Source organism: Triticum urartu, chromosome 6A (assembly GCF_056163025.1).
Source record: "Triticum urartu cultivar PI428250 chromosome 6A, HENAU_Tu73, whole genome shotgun sequence".
Classification (NCBI taxonomy): domain Eukaryota; kingdom Viridiplantae; phylum Streptophyta; class Magnoliopsida; order Poales; family Poaceae; genus Triticum; species Triticum urartu.
Window position 1 is genome coordinate 187,237,408 of NC_141878.1, and position 8,068 is coordinate 187,245,475.

An 8,068-nucleotide genomic window follows, 5' to 3' on the forward strand; every position below is an offset into this window, starting at 1 on the left:
GGGGGGGCGCCCCCCACCCTCGTGAGAAGGGTGTGGGCCCCCTGGCCTTCATCTTTGGCGAGGATTTTTCTTTATTTATTTTAAGACGTTCCGTGGAGTTTCAGGACTTTTGGAGTTGCGCAGAATAGGTCTCTAATATTTGCTCCTTTTCCAGCTCAGAATTCCAGCTGCCGGCATTCTCCCTCCTTATGTAAACCTTGTAAAATAAGAGAGAATAGCCATAAGTATTGTGATATAAAGTGAAATAACAGTCCATAATGCAATAAATATCGATATAAAAGCATGATGCAAAATGGACGTATCAACTCCCCCAAGCTTAGACCTCGTTGTCATCAAGCGAAAAGCCGATAACAATAAATATGTCCTCATGTTTAGAGGTAGAGGCGTTGAAAAAAATAAAATACGGACATGAAGGCATCATGATTATTCTCATAACACCAACATATATAGATTTTGTCATATGATTACTTATGTTCAAGTGATGATCTATTCACAATGCAAAAGTACAAATCATAAACCTTATTGGGCTCCGACAAACTATAATCTCAGTCATTGAAGCAATTGCAATTTATCATAACATCAGAAAGAGTCTATGTCAGAGCTTAAAAGCAAGTCCATATACTCAACTATCATTTAGTCCTCCATAATTGCTAACACTCACGCAATACTTGTGGTTATGGAGTTTTAATCGGATACAGAGAAAGATAGGAGCTTATAGTTTTGCCCCACAACCTTTTACCTCAAGGGTAATGTCAACAATAATGGTTCATGCTCCCCTACATCCAATTAGATATATATATATATATATATATATATATATATATATCATGTTCTTTCCAACATGCCGAGCTTGCCAAAGGATAAAATGAAAAAGGAAAGGTGAAGATCACCATGACTCTTGCATAAGGTAGAAGATAATAATAAGGGATAGGCCCTTCGCAGAGGGAAGCAGAGGTTGTCATGCGCTTTTATGGTTGGATATATAAAATCTCAATGCGAAAGAACGTCACTTTATATTGCCCCTTGTGATATGAACCTTTATTATGCAGTCCGTCGCTTTTATTAATTCCACATCACAAGATCGTATAAAGCTTATTTCTCCCACACCAATCAATCATACATATTTAGAGCAATTTTTATTGCTTTGCACCGATGACAACTTACTTGAAGGATCTTACTCAATCCATAGGTAGATATGATGGACTCTCATGGCAAAACTGGTTTAGGGGTTTAGGGGTATTTGGAAGCACAAGTAGTATTTCTACTTAGTGCTGAGAATTTGGCTAGCATGAGGGGGAAAGGCAAGCTCAACAAGTTAGAGGATCCATGACAACATACTTTATCTCAGATATAAGAAAAACATAACTCATTACGTTGTCTTCCTTGTCCAACATCAACTCTTTAGCATGTCATATCTTAATGAGTGCTCCCAATCGTAAAAGATGTCAATGATAATATATCTATATGTGAAAACCTCTCTTTCCTTATTACTTCCTATTAATTGCAACAATGACCAAAGCTATGTCTGCCAACTCCCAACAACTTTTAATCATCATACTCTTTCTATGTGAAGTCATTACTCTCAATAAGATCAATATGAACTCTTTGTTTCTTTTTATTCTTTTTCTCTTTTCTTTTATTCACCCAAGATCATGGCAAAATAATCAAGCCCTTGACTCAACACTAATCTTTATTATATATAGCTCACAGACTCGATTACAAAGAGAGATCATAAAGCAAACTCAAAACTAGATCATGCCATAAACTTTATTCTACTAGATCAAGATACTACTAATAGGATCGAACTAAGAAAAACAGTAAAGATAGGAGTTGTGATGATGATACGATACCGGGGCACCTCCCCCAAGCTTGGCAGTTGCCAAGAGGAGTGCCCATACCCATGTGATTATATCTCCTTTGTCGGTGAAAAAGGTGGTTGAAAGGATCGACATGGTTGACTAGAGGGGGGGGGTGAATAGGCAACTACCAATTTTTAGCTTTTCTTTACCAAATTAAACTTTGCATCAAAGTAGGTTGTCTAGATGTGCAACTAGGTGAGCAACCTATATGATGCAATATCAACAAGCATACAAGCAAGCAAGGGTAGAAACACTAAAGAGCTTGCACAAGTAAAGGTAAGAGATAACCAAGAGTGGATCCGGTGGAGACGAGGATGTGTTACCAAAGTTCCTTCCTTTTGAGGGGAAGTACGTCTCCGTTGGAGCGGTGTGGAGGCACAATGCTCCCCAAGAAGCCACTAGGGCCACCGTATTCTCCTTGCGCCCTCACACAATGCGAGATGCCGTGATTCCACTATTGGTGCTCTTGAAGGCGGTGACCGAACCTTTACAAACAAGGTTGGGGCAATCTCCACAACTTAATCGGAGGCTCCCAACAAGACCACGAAGCTTCACCACAATGGAATATGGCTCCGAGGTGACCTCAACCGTCTAGGGTGCTCAAACACCCAAGAGTAACAAGATCCGCTAGGGATGAGTGGGGGAATCGAAAATTCCTTGGTGGAAGTGTAGATCGGAGCCTTCTCAACCACTCCCGAGCAAATCAACAAGTTTGATTGGCTAGGGAGATAGATCGGGCAAAATGAAGCTTGGAGTATTTAATGGAGCTTGAGCAATAAATGGAGCTTTGGGGGAGGAAGAGGTAAGTGAGAAGGAGGAAGGGGACTCCCTTTTATAGTGGGGGCAACAATCCCGTTGCCCCCCCACCAACCAGCCCCGCACAGGGCGGTACTACCGCTGAGAGGGGGCGGTACTACCGCCAGGCGACGGTACTGCCGCGCCACCCTGCGGTACTGCCGCGCTGAGGAGACTTAGTAGGGAACGGACCCCAATAGCGGTACTACCGCGGTGGTAGGGCGGTACTACCGCTCCTGGAACGGTACTACCGCCACTACAACCGTGACTAGTGCTGCAAAACTCGACACGAGAAAAAGACCTCTCGAATCGAGGCGGTAGGAGCCAGACTACCTAGCGGTACTACCGCAGTGGGGTCAAGGGCGGTAGTACCGCTGTGGAGCGGTACTGCCGCTTGTGACCCTTCGGCCGTAGTACCGCAGGCAGTGCGGTACTATCACTGGGGCGAGCGCGCGAGAGAGAAGGGATCTCTCAAAAATGCTGAGGACACGGCGGATGTGCCAGGCCCCCAGCGGTACTACTATTGTGGAGCCACAGCGGTACTACCGCTTGTGGCTTCTCAGCGATACTACCGCTGGGTGCGCGGTACTGCCGCTTAGACCCAGACAGAACAAGGAAGAGAGGAGAGATCTCTTCAATGGACAGGAAAAGCTCGGAGGGTGAGAAGCTGATGTGTACGTGATGATTCCACCCATGCAAAACCCCAGCGGACCCCCTCTTGATAGTATGGTGCCCTCTACACAACTAGTCCACCGAGAAAGAAACGAAAAAGCTACACCGTCTTGAAATACACTCCGAGGGGAAGAAAGCGTCTCGTGCCAGGGGAGAATCTGTGAATTATTCAAAGCACAAGATTAGTCCGCAAACATGTTGTCATCTATCACCAAAACTACCTTGAGAGAGATATGCTGTAACAATCTCCCCCTTTTTGGTGGATTGATGACAACTAGGGATTTGCGCAAGGAAAAGAAATAAAACAAAGAAAGCTAAGAACTACAAAATATAGACGGGCTCCCCCAGAATGTGTGCACCAAGAGATGGCACGACCCACACATTCGGATCAAAACTCCCCCTATATTTTATAGTCCAACAATACTAAGCACAAGATATATGAGAGAATTGAATAAACATGACAAGCATGCATCTCACAATAAACTACAGTACTCAGACATGACATAAGTAATAAGGTAGCGATAGGGAGCTTAGGGCTCACACCATATGTCTAGAGCTTAGGGCTCACACCAAACCAAACCAAAGAAGGACACCAAGAGAACACACAAGAAACCACAAAACGACACAAAACACGACACAAGAGGCAAATCCCTACTCTCTCTCCCCCTTTGGCAGCGAGACACCAAAAAGAGCATAGAGTGACACTATGACTCCAGGTGATGGGAGGTGGAAGAGCTCGAACATCACATCTCTGCATCTTCATCGTGGGTCGAGAACTGCTCGGCATCGGAGTCGGTCCAGTGGCAATTCTGATGAATCCAGTCCTCCTCTTCAGTGATCTGACCCTCAGACCCACTGGCAACTGTTGCTCCCATCTGATGCATGAGCTCCTTGTGGCGCGTCCTGGCATGCTTCTCCGCCACATGAGTCATGTACTGACCATGAGACTCCATGCAGAAAAGCTTCTTCATCTTGCGCTTAAGCTTCTGTGCCCATGAAGGTTCAGCACTAGTGGAACCAAAATCCTCCTCATGAGCACCAGTAGCAGCCTCACCCTCGGTCCCCATGGCAGCAGCAGCAGCAGACGGACCCCCTGGGGCAGCAGTAGCAGATGGACCCCCTGTGTGAGGCGCTGTCCAGTTGTCCTTCTTCCTCAGACGCTTGATCTCATGAGAAACCAAGTCTCCAGTCTCTAGCAGCACTCTGGGATAAGTCTGTGCCCAGGCCCTCTCAATGAGCCTCATGATGAATGGACCATAGATAGGACACTTGCGCTCAGACACGGCAGATAGAAATTCACACCACATGACATGAGAGATATCCAGGCTCTCTCCAGTGCTTGCTTCCTTCTCATGCTGACAGAAAAGGAGCATGTCCACGAGGTAAGAGTGGACCATATCCAGATTCCCAATCCGAGGGAAGAGAGTCTTACGGAATATGCGATGAAGAATGTCCAGATACGGAGACAGCTCATAGGTCTTCTTCTCAGTTACTGGGTGAACCTTCACAGTGCAGTAGGGCCAAAGGGCTTGCTTGTGGGTGGATGTAGCATTGCGGTGAGGACGGAAACCGACAGGAGTCTCAAGCCCGGTATCCACCACATCAAGTAACTCCATGAAAGCCTTCCACTTGACAGAAAGCAGCTTGCCATTGGTCATCCATGTTAGAGTCCTGTCGACATCCGTCCCAAGATGGACGGTGGCATAGAATTGAGCTACCAAATCCGCATCAAAGTCCTTATTGAATTGCATGATCCTGAGAATGTTCAGCTGAGTGCACATCTGAAGAGCTTCGCCAAAGTACTCCGATCCTTCTCCATAGCATCAGTGTCAATGGAGCGAACATCAACAAAAAGATTCTTCTTGGCCTTGATCACATCAAAGTAGATGGTAAACTGAAAACGGTTCCAGAACGGGCGGTTGACCAAAGTGGGTTCTTGGTCCACCGCATAGGGGTTGCGGCGACGCTTCTCCCAAAACTCCTTGTTGGTCATCTCAGCCACAGTCTTCCCTTTTGGCTTGTTGGCGGCTCGCTTCGATTGCTGAGGAGGTGGAGGAGCACATGCAGAAGCACTTGCTGGAGGCGGTTGGGTGCTCGAGGAACCACCGGCAGGCTCTGAGGTGCGGTAGCGTTTTGATGTGGCACGCCCGGGGTTGATACGGCGACCTTGCTGCTCGGAATGGTCATCACCTGGAGCCAAACACAAGAACAACGCGAAACAACCAGAAAGAACGAGCATAAGCCAACAACACAACAAAAGATCAAGGTAAGGCAGGAGAATGATGGAAATTGGCATGCAGCGGTAGTACTGTGACCTGCCCGCGGTAGTACCGCCCCAAGCGGTAGTACCGCCCCAAAGGGAGTGGTAGTACCGCTCTAGGTCAAGCGGTAGTACCGCTCCAAAGGGAGCGGTAGTACGGCTTGAGGCGGATAAACAGCAGTTTCAAAGCACGAGGCGGTGAAACAGTGGTTTCCTACTACCGTGGTCAGATCCGGCACTACCGGCCTACCAAATTCAAAAATAATCCTACCAAACTCTAATCTAGATAGTCTAGTTGCCTTCTCCAATCAACTCAAGCCTAGATTTCGCCAAAAATCTAGAGATGCAACCACCATTGCCCCTAAGAAACAAGAACTAAAAGGAGACAAAACGAAAGAAAGAACGGGGGCAATACCGGCATCCATGGCAAGAGGACGTGGTGGGGATCGACTCCACCAAAGGAAATGGAGAGGGACGCCCCGAAGACGGAGATCTACCGGAGCACTCCCGCGGCGAGAGGAGGCTGGAGAGAGGAAGATAAAAGAGGGGCGAAGTGAATGGGTATGGGGGAGAAGAAACCTCCCCCTGCCCCTGACTTAACCCCCTGTTCTCGTCCCCCAGCGGTAGTACCGTGCTGGGGGGCGGTAGTACCGCTCACGAGCGGTAGTACCGCGCACCACCAGCGGTAGTACCGCCCAGCGCGCCACGGCAACTAAACAGACACGGCTTAGCTCGACGAAACGGAAAAAAACGACAAACACACCAGCAAACGACCAAGACACACCTCTTCACAAGAGGGCGGTGGCCGAGGCCACCTATGTTTGAGTCAAAAGGTATGGCACCGCGAAGATTTTAACCTTGGGCCCATGACCAAAACTCGTCTTTTAAGCACAAGTGCCATCAACAATGGCTAAAGTGAAAGACTTGATCAATTTATGCATAATGGGGGGAGGGAGAGTTCATTGAGAGAACAACACTCCCCCTATGTCCATGCCTACACCTAAACTAGACAACAAATTGAGCGTGGTAGGGTGTGCAAGGGTTCAAGCCACATTGCTTGAATCAATGATATTTAGCTCATGCCTTAACTCGCGAAATCTTGCTTCATCCAAGGGCTTCGTGAAAATATCTGCAAGGTTGTCATGAGTGTTGACATAGTTGAGCTCAATCTCTCCTCGCCTAATGTGATCCCGAATTAAGTGATACCGAATCTCAATATGCTTCGTCTTGAAGTGTTGCACCGGGTTGAGAGAAATCTTGATGGCACTTTCATTGTCACACCAAAGAGGCACTTTGTCACAAGTGACACCGTAATCCTTTAAAGTTTGCCTCATCCATAGAAGTTGTGCACAACAACTACCGGCGGCAACATACTCCGCCTCAGTGGACGAGAGAGACACACAACTTTGCTTTTTGGAAGACCAACTTACCAAAGAGCAACCAAGGAATTGGCACCCTTCGGAAGTGGACTTCCTATCCACTTTGTCTCCCGCCCAATCGGAATCCGAGTACCCTACAAGCTTGAAGTTTGATCCTCTTGGGTACCATAAGCCAAAGTTTGGGGTATGAGCCAAATATCGAAAGATTCATTTGACCGCCACATAGTGACTTTCCTTAGGTGCGGCTTGAAACCGTGCACAAATTCTCACACTCAACATGATGTCCGGTCTAGATGCACAAAGGTAAAGCAAGGAACCAATCATGGAACGATATACCTTTTGATCCACCACTTTACCATTGGGATCTAAGTCAAGTTGGCACTTGGTGGGCATTGGAGTGGAGGCCGGCTTGACGTCACTTAGCTTGAATCTCTTGAGCATGTCTTGGGTGTATTTGGATTGATTAATGAAGGTTCCTTCTCTTCTTTGCTTCACTTCGAACCCTAGAAAGAACTTCAACTCTCCCATGGAGGACATCTCGAACTTTGAGGTCATGAGAGCGGCAAATTCCTCATTGAAAGCTTTGTTAGGAGAACCAAAGATAATATCATCAACATATAATTGGCACACAAACAACTCCCCTTTGACCTTCTTAGTAAAAAGAGTGGGGTCGATTAGCCCAACTTCAAAACCACGATCTTGTAACAACTCGGTAAGGTGGTCATACCACGCACGTGGGGCTTGTTTAATGCCATAGAGTGCCTTATCGAGTTGATACACATGATCGGGAAAGTAGGGATCCTCGAACCCGGGGGGTTGCTTGACGTAAACCAATTCATTAATGGGACCATTAAGAAAAGCACTCTTCACATCCATTTGTTGTAACTTAAAGTTATGATGAGAAGCATATGCAATCAACATGCGAATGGATTCAAGACGAGCAACGGGAGCAAAGGTTTCACCGTAGTCGATACCCTTGACTTGGGAGTAGCCTTGTGCTACCAAACGGGCCTTGTTGCGAATGATAATCCCATGGGCATCTTGCTTGTTCTTGAATATCCACTTGGTTCCAATGACATTATGGTTCCCCGTTGGCCTTGGCA